Source organism: Carettochelys insculpta, chromosome 6 (genome assembly GCF_033958435.1).
Source record: "Carettochelys insculpta isolate YL-2023 chromosome 6, ASM3395843v1, whole genome shotgun sequence".
Lineage (NCBI taxonomy): Eukaryota > Metazoa > Chordata > Testudines > Carettochelyidae > Carettochelys > Carettochelys insculpta.
The window spans coordinates 20974862-20988591 of NC_134142.1; positions in this window are offsets into that span (position 1 = coordinate 20974862).

Sequence of the window (13730 nt, forward strand, 5' to 3'; positions counted from 1 at the left end):
CCTTAATTGCCTGTGACAAGGGTTCTTGGCTCTTCCTATGGATCACTAAACTGGACCAGTTGAACCACCTCTCTGGTCCACTAGGACAGTGGTTCCCAAACTTTTTGGCATCACGCCCCCACCCCTTTTGATTTTTGAGAAACCCTCACGCCCCCGCCACCTCTTTTTTTACCACAGGCCAGTCACCCCAGCTGCCTGTCTGAGCCCCTCCCCTCCCACAAAGCCAGGCACCTTCAGGCCCTCCTCTAACCACATCCTCCTCTTCCCCCACAACCCACTCTCACTCATCATTGCAAGAAGCAGCTAGCTCTATGTATGCCTTTGCCAGCTGCCTTTGCCAATGGTTGCACCGGCTCGCCCACATGAAATGGCAGCAGCTGAGAGCTGGAAGCAAGGACCAGCTTTCTCTTTAGGTGTGGGGAATGGGTTGCTTCATGCCCCCCCCCAATGAAATTTCTTCACGCCCCTCCATGGCAGCACGCCCCCCAGTTTGGAAGACCATGCACTAGGACAATTCCCACGTCCCTTAACTAAGTAAAACAAGGGCCACCAAAAAAGACCAAAAAGTATGGAAACCACTGTTATATATGCGTTTTAGAACACAGAAAATCTGCAACCATTAACATTTTATAACCATTAAGATTTCCTTTAAGATAAGTGCTTTGTTTTGCTTTAAAAAAACATTTATGATGGAAGCATTAATCTCACATTTATCAAACTCAATTTTTCCTTTTAACATTATCCCATCACAGGAATCTTGCGTATGTGGAAAAAGGGTTAGCAGTCATTTATTTCAAATGTCTTGAATGTTTTGTGATATTGAGTCTTGCTAGGTTTTTAGTGCTTTGTCCCAGAATGCCACAGGGCACCTTCCAATCCTATTACTATTCAGTCAGCTTAGTTTCCCCTCAGCTGATACTATAGAGCTCGGAGCAGAGCCCCTATTAGAGGAAATGCACTGGAACATAGGAAACTGCATGAACTGAGCTCCTATATCAGGATAAAATGGAATAGTGGAAAGAGAAAAGGAATGAGAGGAAGCAGACAACAGAGGAAAAAACGGGAAGGCTCTATATGGTATTACGTGTTTTTATTTACATTCAGTAAGATAACTAATGAATGTTGTTTAACTAAATGACAACTCAAAGGAGCGATACTAATATTTACACTATACTGAATGTATAAACACGAAGAAGTTTAAGGGCAGACCAAGAAAATGGAGAAAGGAAAGGGAATCAGGAAAAGAAATTTAGCAGGCAGAATTTCAGTAAAGGCTTCCCAGCTACTTCTTTCATGAAAAATATTGCAAGTGCCAATCTTATTTAAAATCAAATTGGTGAAAGCACTAGAAAATATAGTTTTGGTGGAAATCTTGTCTTAATAAGAGTAAAGGTGTACAAATGACATTTTCCCCATAATCACATACATAATGGCATAACTAGGCATTCTGCAATTACAACACTAGTTAGCTCATTTCTTTCATAAAACTTCATACGTAGGGAAAACCCAATGGCCTCTCACACAGTCACTGAAAGACATTAAATGCTAGAGTATACACTACCTATATTCAAAAAAGGGGTGTCCTATATTTTGAGGGTTAGTGGCATGGTAACTATTTGAAGCTGTGTTTGAACTGTCTGAAGAAGTGCGTCTGTCCCACGAAAGCTCATCATCTAATAAATTATGCTGTTAGTCTTTAAAGTGCTACAGGACTGTTTTTTTTGTTTTGTTTGAAGCTGAACTCTCCTGACATCCAGGTCAGCTTCATACTACTTCTAAAAGAGCTGCTGGGAAAGTGGTGCAGTCAAATTTCTCTCTACAAAAGGCATTTTGAAAGTGGAAACACATAGACACAAAAATAAATTGAAGTGGATGACAGCAGTGCAGGAAAAAAAGACCAAGAGAAATAACAATCAATTGGATTGGTAACTGGAACAATAAAGAATATTGTTCACACATCTGATGAAGTGGGGTCCATCCCACAAAAGTTTATGCCCAAATAAATTTGTAAATCTTTAAAGCACCACAGGACTCCTCACTGCTTTTATAGCATAAAGAGCTAATTTCTACATTAGTAACTGTAAGACAACCCATTGTGTTAGTTTCAATTTGAGTAAATGGGTCTAGAGAATCAAAGTTGTTAATGAGAGCCAATTGCTGTACAATACCAAACAGTGCTGGTTCAAAGATTTGAGACTAGAGAGAGCTCAACCTGCTTAGTACTAGGTCAAACTTACACATAATTTTTTTAAAACTTCTATTAAAGATATAGAAAAAGAAAAAGGAATGTAAATATTAAGTCAGGCTTTCATTTTAACAAAATTCCCTATTCCTGTTCACTTCAGCTATATAGAAATTTTAGGAGGGGGAAAAATCCTTGTCAGTCAGTTTTTCAGATAGTATCAAAGAGGGTAATTTTTTTTTTTGGTGGGGAGTCAGTTGAGGTAGTTTGGCGTTGTTGTTAAAGTCTGATCCTGTCTCCTAGAAAACAAACATACATAAAAAGGGGAGAGTAAAGAACAGCAACATCAGAAAATGCAGATAGCCTCTCTGGTGATGATTCCTATTTGCAGCCTCTATGCTAGAGAAACACAGCTCAGCATGCAGTCTCATCAGCCATTCCAAAATCTGATCAACTTTGACCAGGCACAGGGGTATGTAGGAGATTGCTTTAGTCGCATCTTTAGTCATGAAGCTTTCACTTGTGTTGCAAAGAATGCTGTCTTGTCCAAAGCTAGACTCTTATAAAAAGGATTGCAAAAAGATAAAAAAATTAAAAATATGGTAGGGAGGGAAACAAAGTCTGCTACTCCAGGTTTTGTTGTGGATTTAACCCAAAGCAAGTGGAGGTGACGTCATCCGGATCCCTCTCTCTGGCTCGTATATCTCTCAGGCTCAAGATAGTGAAGGCTCAGCAATTTGATGGTGAACCTCCAAATCCCAGGCCACAGTGGAAGTTGCAGCCATCTTTATCCTGCCCAGGCTACTTGAGTCTCTCCCCAATGGCTAAAAGAAGGACAAGTCCTGCAGCACCTTACAGACTAAGAGATTTTTTGGACATAAGCTTTTGTGGGCAATTTCCTTCAATGATTGTCAAGTTACCAAAGAAGGGGAATATCACTGATTGTAACAATTGGAGAGGTATCATGCTCCTTTCAGTCCCAAGTAAGGTCTTCTGCGTCGTCCTACTCAGGAGGTTGCAGAGCGTGGTGGATAAAACACCTCTTGAATAGCAAGCCGGATTTCGCTGCGGACAATCATGTAGTGAACAGATCTTCACATTGTGCAACATCATCGAACAGAGTATCGAGTTCCAACGGCCGCTGTTAATTAACTACATCGACTTTAAAAAGGCATTTGACAGCGTTCACAGAGAATCATTATGGAACATAATGCGAATATATGGCATCCCACAACACCACATCAACGTCTTCCGAAATCTTTATCTAAACTCTAGTTGCTGCATAAGGACTGATAACGGGATGACAGATTTCTTCAAAATCAACTCCGGAGTGCATCAAGGGTGCGTCCTGTGTCCATTCTTGTTCCTTCTGGTGGTGGACTTCATCATGAGAAAGGTGATGAGCGACGCACATCTAGGTATCTCATGGAAAGATCAGTGTCGACTCACAGATCTGGACTTTGCAGACGATATTGCACTGCTAGCAGAAACGAGCGAATGCTTGCAAGGCATGACGACAAATTTGGAAGCAGAAGCTGGCAAAATTGGGCTGAGGATAAGCAGTGATAAAACAAAGTTGATGCGGGTTGGGAACACTCAGACAAACACACCACTAGTGGTCAGACGCCAAGCCATAGAAGTACAGCAGTTCACCTATCTTGGCAGCACTCTGTCTAATGACGGAGGTGTCGAGGCAGATTTTAACTGAAGAATCGATAAGGCATCAGCAATGTTCCAAAGACTGCACCCAATTTGGTCCGCACCAACAATTGACACTGCAACAAAAGTTCGACTGTATAACACCATCGTCATGCCAGTCGCCATTCACGCTAGCGAAACGTGGAAAATAATGTCAAGAGTAGCATGCAAGCTCAATGTATTCCACCAGCGTTGCTTACAAAAGATACTGGGTGTCACCTATTGCGATCGCGTTACCAATGAGGAGATACTACAAAGATGCGGGTCACGGGCATTGCAGGATATCATGACAGAGCGCAGAGTGCGGTTTGCTGGACACATTCTGCGTCTGCCAGATCAATTGCACCCAAAGACTGCAATGAGATGGATACCGGCAGAGGGAAGAAGGAAGAGAGGCAGGACACTCAAGACCTCGCGCACCACATTTAAGGAACACTTATTAAACATTGGTATATCATGGGAAGAGATGGAATTATTTGCAGCCGACCGAAATCGCTGGCGAGCACTTGTTGCCCAATGTGCCCAGATGCACAAGCGGACATAAGTAAGCTAAGTACTAAGCTAAGTTTTGTGGGCAAAGACCCGCTTCGTCAGATGCAATGGGTCTTTGCCCACGAAAATTTATACTGCAAGAAAAATCTGTTCGTCCATAAGGTGCCACAGGAATTCTTGTAGCTTTTGCAGATACAGACTAGCATGGCTACCCTTCTGATACTTGTCCCCAATGGCTACTTTTTCTTTTTAAGAATCCCAAAGGCGAGAGATAAGAATTATAGCCCATTCTCTCATTTTATCTTTATTACAACACATCAATTTTGGGACCCTAGTTTCCAATCCTACACTCCTTTTGTTCACCAGGCATGACACCTTAACTCAGTGCATGAGCTCTATCAGTAGGCCTTTTTGTTTGAACTAATTTAGTCCATCTCCTGTTCATACCCTTTTTCCATCAACATTTTTTAAATGATTGAAATATTTTATACTTTTATTGTGTAATTCCCCACAGTTGGATTTACAATTGTGAAGACTTACTAGGCCAATATTATCATGAAAAATAATCTCAAAGTATACACAGAAAAACCTTTTCACATAATATACGCATATAGTGAAATCCTAAATTAAGACTGTATAACCTTATTCAAGTGTGTGGTCTGCATATGCCCCATTTATACACATAAGTCATTTGTTCACCTGTTCATACGAGCCCATTCTTAAACAACAGAGAAAAAATGCAAACATAATATTGCAAACATATTGCAAAAATGCAAACATAATATTACTATATTATTAAGACCCCATGGTTTAAGATTTTTTTTTTGGTTTTTACATTATGATCAGGAGAAGGGAAAGAGCATTCATTGTTCACCTGTTCTAGACATAAACTGAACATGATCCAATTTGTCCAATTCTTCCACCTCCAGTTGTCTGTATTTTTCAATATATTCAGCTCCAGCATTCTCTTTGCTTTGTACCCTGAAAAAGAAATGAAAATAAATTAATATATGCTTTCTAGACTCAAGGAAAAAGATAAACAAATCCTTGGAGATAATAGGATTACTCTAACTTCAAGGCCTCCACATCATGCCATGGCAGGATCTATCCCACTGAATGCACCACACTGGCCAGACTCCAGTGTTGTCCCTGGCACTCATCTCAGGATGCTACCCTGAGAAAGGCATCACATTGTTTGGACATCTTTATGTTCTGCATTTGAGATCCCTGAGTGATCAATAATGAAGAAAACCCTTGACCATTTAGTACCTAATTTTCCATCAAAATAGAAATTAAGATTTATTTTAGACAAAAGCCCTAGATAATTCTGCCAAGAAAAGACTGAACACAACTTTTTTTTTTTTAATATCCATCTTGAATGATTCTCTGGAGGTAGTATAGCAACATGAGAAAATATTATCATGTTTGTTACTTTAATGAAATTTCTTATCCTTGAGATAAAAAGGATAATTTTTTTCTTTTGTTTTTGTTCCCAATAACAAGGGAATAAAATTATTAACTATTAAACCAAAGGCTTCACTTGAAATCCTCAAAGTTATATTAGTTAAATTTAAGAATTAGGAATATATCCCTTTCATAAAGTATTCTGTTCTGTAACATCCAGCAAACAAAATCCTTATGGATCCCTTCAGAAACAAAAGCAGCAGACATACAATAAAGAATTTAAAAGTCTGAATAATTAAAAACAAACAATTTGGTTTATTCTAGGAGTGATACATCAAAATGCCTTTCTAATAGCGTCAGTTTGCTTTCTTGGATTTAGACTAAAACTGGTGACAGATTATTTTTTCTGCTCTCTTCCAAGCATACCGTTTCAGTCTCTCCTCTACCCCAGAAAAACAACACAAATCCATAAATCCAAAGTATCTTGCATCAATTAGGTACTGTTGCAAGTGCTCTGCAACTGCAGCTACTTCTGGTTAATCCATTGCTAATCTTAGTCCATGGATAATTCAAACCATACTCCAATAACATTTTCCTTGACCCAAACTATTAAGCATTTGAAAACACTCCCTTAACACAGGAAGTGTCAAACCACCTTAATGACAAAACAAAAAAGCAGTCCAGTAGCACTTTAAAAGACTAACAAAATAATTTATTAGGTGATGAGCTTTCACACGATAGACCCACTTCTTCAGACCATAGCCATACCAGAACAGACTCAATATTTAAGGCACAGAGAACCAAAAATAGTTATCAAGGTTGACAAATCAGAAAAATTGTAATCAAGGTGGGCAAGTGAGAAGAGAAGAGGGATGGTGGGGGGGCGGGAGTCAAGAGTCAGATAAAACAAAGTATGTAAAAGAGTCCACATAATGGCCCAGGTAATTGGCATCCTCGTTCAACCCACACGTTAATGGTGTCAAATTTGAATATAAGAGAGAGCTCATTACCTATAGCCCCCAACTTAAACCACTGCAATGCATCATTAAAGACCTACAACCCATCCTTAATCAGGATTCCACACTCCAGAAGGCCTTAGGTGACAGGCCTGTTCTCTCCTACAGACAACCCCCCGCCCACCTTATGAGGATTCTCACCAGCATCCACAGATTATACCACCATAATGCCAATCCTGGAACTTTTCCTTGCAACAAGCCCCATAGCCAACTTTGTCCACATATCCATTCTGGAGATACCATCACTGGATCTAACCAGGTTATTCACAGAATCACGGGCACATTCTCATGTTCCTCTAACATCATATATACCATCATGTGCCAACAATGCCCACATACTTTATACACAGGACAAATGGTAAACATGCTTCGACAAAGAATGAATGGACACAAAAGACACATCAAAAAGCTCTTAACTCACAAGCTACTCAGCCAGCACTTTAATGGAGTGCATCATTCTGTTAATGACCTGAAAGTCTGTGTTTTACTGAAAAGGAACTTTAAGAATAACCTACAAAGAAAGAGCACCCGAGTTCTCTTTTATATTGAAATCCGACACATTAATACGTGGTTTGAACCAGGATGCCAATTACCTGGGCCATTATGTGGACTCTTTTACATACTTTGTTTTATCTGACTCTTGACTTCCCCCCGCTTGTGCCACCCCCTCTTTTCTGATTTGCCTACCTTGATTACAATTTTTCTGATTTGTCAACCTTTATAACTATTTTTCGTTCTCTGTGCCTTAAATACTGAATCTGTTCTGGTATGGCTATGGTCTGAAGAAGTGCGTCTATCCCACGAAAGCTCACCACCTAATAAATAATTTTGTTAGTCTTTAAAGTGCTACTGGACTGCTTTTTTTGTTTTGATAGTACAGAGATTAACATGACAAAAGAGAGGTTACTCACCGTAGTAACGGTGGTTCTTCGAGATGTGTCCCCATGAGTGCTCCACATTAGGTGTCAGGCTCGCCCGGCGCCGCAGATCGGATCTTCCAAGCAGTTTCTGCCGGACCGCGCATGCGCCAGTGTGCGCCGCTCCCTTGCGCACTCCTGGCCATGTGCGCGATCCGGTCCCTGCCAGTTCCTTGACGAACCGCCTCGGATGCTCCTGCAAAACACTAAACAGAGATCCGAAGCGGGTAGGATGGGGGGGTAGTGGAGCACCCACGGGGACACATCTCGAAGAACCACCGTTACTACGGTGAGTAACCTCTCTTTCTTCTTTGAGTGTCCCCATGGGTGCTCCACATTAGGTGACTACCCAGCAGTAACCCAAGATAGGAGGTGGGTAATCGCATCATGTGCAGCTTGTCCCCGAAAGGACCGCTGTCGAAAGACGGGTATCCTCTTGGAATACCCTGTGAAGGGCGTAATGTTTGGAGAAGGTGTCACAGGATCACCAGGTCACCGCTCTGCGAATGTCTTTTAGCGCAACACCCTTGAAAAAGGCTGTTGATGCCGCCACCGCCCTAGTGGAATGAGCCCTGGGCGTGGCCAGTAAAGGAGTCTTTTTGAGTTCGTAGCACATTTTTATGCAGGATACGATGTGCTTCGAGATTCTCTGCGAAGAGAGACCTTCTCCTTTCGATTTGGGAGCGAGAGAGACAAGGAGCCTATCCGTTTTCAGGAAGGACTTGGTCCTGTCTATATAGAAGGCTAGCGCCCTCCTCACGTCCAGGAGGTGTAGGCGCGCCTCTTTGTTAGAGTTATGAGGCTTTGGATAAAAGGAGAGTAAAACAATAGGTTCATTAACATGAAACTCAGAAGAAACTTTAGGAACAAAGGCTGGATGCAGCCGTATGGTTACCGCCTCCTTGGAAAAAACAGTGCAGGGTGGTGTTGCCATAACTGCCGCAAGCTCGCTCACCCCGCGAGCTGACGTGATTGCGAGAAGAAAGGTCGTCTTTATCGTAAGGAGGCGGAGGGAAACCGTGACCAAAGGCTTGAACGGTGGTCCCGTGAGCGCATTAAGCACCAGGTCCAAGTTCCACGAAGGTGGAAGCGGTTTCCGAGGTGGGTATAGGTTTACCAACCCTTTGAGGAACTTAGTAACCATGGGATGGGCGAACACCGTGTGCCCTTCCTCTTCGTGTCTGAACGCCGAAATGGCGGCAAGGTGGACCTTTAACAAGGATAGCGAGAGTCCTCCTCTCTTGAGGTCCAGTAAATACTCTAATATTACAGGTATAGGCACCGAAAGGGGGGCTAGCTGTTTGGTAGAACACCATGCCGTGAAGCGAGCCCATTTCTGCTTGTAGGTCTTCCTGGTGGAAGTCCTCCTGCTACTTTCTAGGACTTGTTGCACTTCCTCTGTACATGTGCTCTCTAGGGAGCTGAGGCATGGATTAACCACGCTTGTAGTCGCAGGCCTTGGGGGTGCGGATGCACTATGGACCCCTGGGCTTGCGTGAGCAGATCCGGCGCCACCAGAAGGGGCATCGGTGGATGGTCCGACATGCGCAGGAGTAGGGGGAACCATTGCTGTCGATTCCACGTTGGGACTATCAGGATCATTCGGGCTCCTTCCCTCCTGGCTTTCTGCAAGACTTTGTGGATGAGCACTGTGGGAGGAAAAGCGTAAAGCAGGGGGCCCCTCCAGGAGATTGCGAATGCGTCCCCCAGGGTCCCTCCTGCTGCGGCCGCTCCGGCACGTCTGGCTGGAGGGCCTTGTCGAATAGCAGCATTTTAAGCCGCATCTCCCTGTCCCTCCTTGCTCTGGCTGTTAATTTTGCACAGAAGGAGCATTTCTGCGTGACATGGGACTCCCCAAGGCACCTTATACAGTGACTGTGCCCATCAGACGCTAGCATTGCCTCTCGGCAAGACTCACATTTCTTGAATCCTGAAGAAGACATTGTTGGTGAGTCTTTTTGTTGTTAATGGGGTACTTAGCACCTTCTCTGTGCTGTTTTCCCCCTCTCCGATAGCCTGCCGTGGCAAGAGGGCTAATGGCCCTAGGCTCCTGGCCTCCGGTGCTCTGCTTGTTACTAGGACTGGACTGAATGCCGTCCCGCTTGTTGTTTCTTGTTTTTTTTTGAAAATAACAACTGGCTAACTCAACAATAGACTAAGAACTTGAAAACTTTAAAGAAAACAGCTAAAACCATTGAATACGCTAACTTGGCCGTAGCCTAGTCGGATTCCGTCTGCAGCCGACGGCGGTTAAGAGGAACCGGCAGGGACCGGATCGCGCACGTGGCCAGGAGCGCGCAAGGGAGCGGCGCACACCGGCACATGCGCGGTCTGGCAGAAACTGCTTGGAAGATCCGATCTGCGGCGCCGGACGAGCCCAACACCTAATGTGCAGCACCCACGGGGACACTCGAAGAAGAACTCTCTGTTACTATCCTTAATGACAGGGATTACAAAACACCCCCAGAAAGAATAAAAATGCTTTATCATCTGCTCCGGTTGCTTGTGGTTGGAACATAACAGCCGTGTCTGCACTAGCCAAGAACTTTGAAATACCATGCAAATAGCCATTTCAAAGTTTACTAATGAAGTGCTGAAATACATATTCAGCACTTGATTAGAATGTGGGTGGCCGCAGCACTTGGAAATCGACGCGGCTCGCCGCCGCACAGCTCATCCAGACGGGGCTCCTTTTCGAAAGCACCCCGGCTACTTTGAAGTCCCCTTATTCCTATGAGCAGATAGGAATAAGGGGATTTCGAAGTTCCCTGGTTCCTTTCGAAAACGAGCCGCGTCAATTTTGAAGTGCCGTGGCCACCCGCATTTTAATGAGGCGCTGAATATGTATTTCAGTGCTTCATTAGTAAACTTTGCAATGGCCATTTGCATGGCCATTTCGAAGTTCTTGGCTAGTGTAGATGTAGCCAACTTGTTGGTAAAACCTATGAAACCATAATTAGCCCATTACCCTCCTGTCTTTAGAAACACTTTAGATAAGCGGATGATGAGACTGAGCTGGAGCATCTTTGGCCTCACTGCAATTAGACAACTGCAGCTGGTCCATGCCAGCTGGTTGGGTCTTGCAGAGTTTACACTAAGGAGCTGTTTAACCGTGGTGCAGATGTTCACAATCAGGCTGAAACTCCATCTTAGGGCTCTGCAAGGTGGGAGGGTCCCAGTGCTTTGGCTGCAATGGGAGCCTAAATACCTACACTGCAACTAAACTGCCCCGAGAAAGAGACCTCCGCAGCAGGCCCGAATGCAGTGTTGATATAGACAACGAGAGGTCTGGCTGGCAAGATGTGCTCCATGAACGCACCTGGATGTTATTTAAGGGGAAATATCTACAGAAGTTGGGCTACTTTTCCTCATTTCTCTCTTGCTATATATGGTTTAACTACAAGTTGCACCTCCCTCATTTGACACCCTCAGGGCCTGACTGGTCCTGGATAAGGGAATTAGCTGGATAAAGGAAGGCCCCCTGCCTCCGGTCACGCAGTCTGCTGCTAGCTCCTTTTTTGCCCTTCCTCTCCCATCTCCAGCCCCATGACCCCTTATCTCCTGCCCAGAATGCAGGCTGACAGCAGCCCCAAACAAGCTGCCAGACATGGCCCCACAGGTGCTGCAGCCATCTGTGGACCTGGCCCCACAGCTGCTGGATATGGCCAGGTTCTGGCCCTGACCAAACTGTCAGCACAGCCCAAGCCACATGGCCACTGCCAGTGCAGCCCTGGACTCAGCCCTGCAGAAGTCAGCTCCAGCCCTGTATGGGGCACTGTCTCTGGCCCCAGCCCAGACACCTTGATTGGCTGTGATCGTGGGCTGACTGGCAGTGCAGTCCCAGTCCTGCAGGCACCAGGTTCAGCACTAGCTAGGCTGCTGGTCTGGCCCCGACCCGCAGAGGATGGCTCCCGTCAGGGACACATGCACTGCTGGGCTCCCAGGCGCAACAGGCACTGGCTCTGGACCTGGAGGCTTGCTCCAAACCCAGCCCAGCAAGCACTGGACATGGCAGCCACGCAGGAACGAGCTCATGCCCCAGCCCCACAGATGCTGCCAGTGCAGCCCCACCCCTACCCCACGGAGGCCAGCTCCAGAGCCAGTGCCCTGGCCATGGCTGGTCCTGGTCTGGCCACAAGGGCTCGCTGCAACCCTGGCTGGACTACCGGTGTGGCCCCAGTCCAGAGGACACCAGGTTCAGTCCCAGCTGGTGGTATGGCCCCAACACCATGGAGGCTGGCTCCAGCCAGGGACACAAACCCTGCCAGACCCCTCTGCCCAGGATGGCCAGGTTCCCCTATCACTGGGCTCCAGGTGGCCGTCCCCTTAATAGCCTTCCAAGCCTGGATCTTTGATCCAATGAGATCTGTGGTCATGCCAGACTATGGATGTTGCCAAACCAGAGAATACTGGTCTTGGGAGGTTCAACCTTTACTGTCACTTTTGATAAGCTGTTGCTGATTTTGTTTTTTTTCCCCTCACATCAATTGTTCTCAAGTAACTTATTGCCACTTGCTTGGAACAGACACCTTTGCGGTAGTGATACACATCCAAATAAAATAAAAATTGTCAAATTAACACAATACAACTGTCATTTCAGAAGAATTACTGGAAGGGAAATATAGTTTAACACCAGGAATTGTTGGCATATTCAGCTGTAAATGCTTTCAGTGCACTGCGGGCGCCTTGTTTTAAATAAATTCAGCAAGAGAAAGGTCTTTCTGTACTTCAAGCTATAAAATGGCCTCAAATAGGTCAACCAGGCAAACATAATGGAAGGAAATTATTCAGTATATTTTAAATTGCAATGCTCTTTGAAATATCAGACAAAACAGACTTTTTGGAACAGTTTTGACAATGGAAAAAAAATGACAAAGGCTCAGCTAATATTGCATTAACTTGCCAGTCTCAAATAAAGGTGAATATCTTATTTGATGGTCATGCTAAAATATTTGTACACATTAAATGTGGTGCACTTTAGACACTAGTGTTTTAAAAATTAATTGTTCATGACAAGGAGATTATATATAATCTGAAATATAAAATCTGAAACAACTTTGATTCCCCCCAACAAGTGCTGCTGTGAGTGGTGGAGAGACTCTCTCAGGGCTCAAGGTCCCTTCCAGTTCTAGGAGATGCGTATATCTCCATGTTAAGGGCTTGACCTGTGAAGAGAAAGTTAATGTGTAACGAATGGCAAGCCAAAATTGTTAAGGCTGTAGCCTTTTAAGAAGGATACTGCTTACTGGAAAAGAAGCTTTTCACTTTTCCCCAGAGTTGTTTTATGTGGAGAATTACACCATCTGCAATCATTCCAGTCTCAGACCTGCCATTAAATTTCACTTTAAGGATGTGACTGCACCATAAAGTGGATCGCGTGCATAAGCTTAATCAAACAGTCAGTGAATGATTGCACAGAGTGTTCTTGGGCGAGGGTTATAAAAACATTTCACTTTCATGTTTCTGATATATTTATTTTTCCCACTTTAAATTTCCATACTTCATTTCCCATAACATGGAGGTTGTAACTCATATGACTCACTTTATAGATCGAAAAAGAAATAGTTTGAACCTAGCTGCTGTTATCCCATACAAGAATGTTTTCAGTCGGGGTCATTTATTTAATTTTTTAAAATACTTTTACCCCGCCTCTCTATTTAAAATATTTGAGGTGGCTTACAATTTTAAAAAAAATATATATATATATATATAAACACATATCGACAGATTTAAAAATAAAAAACTTCAAAAGGACATGAAACCTACTAAAACATCTCAAAAGGAGTATACACAAATTCAAACACCAATAAAAGCATAAAATAATTACTCAGAGACCACACACAAGTGACAAGTAAAATGAATAGAAAAGACAAACCTCACTAAAACTCCATTCAGGTTCCAGGGTTCCACTCGCCTTCCAGACCCACAGGGGAGGAATACCAAGGCTCAAGACTTCCCACAAAGCCAGTGCTCACATTCCAACCCCATGGGGAGGCAGTGAGTTTTGGGACTTCCAGATCT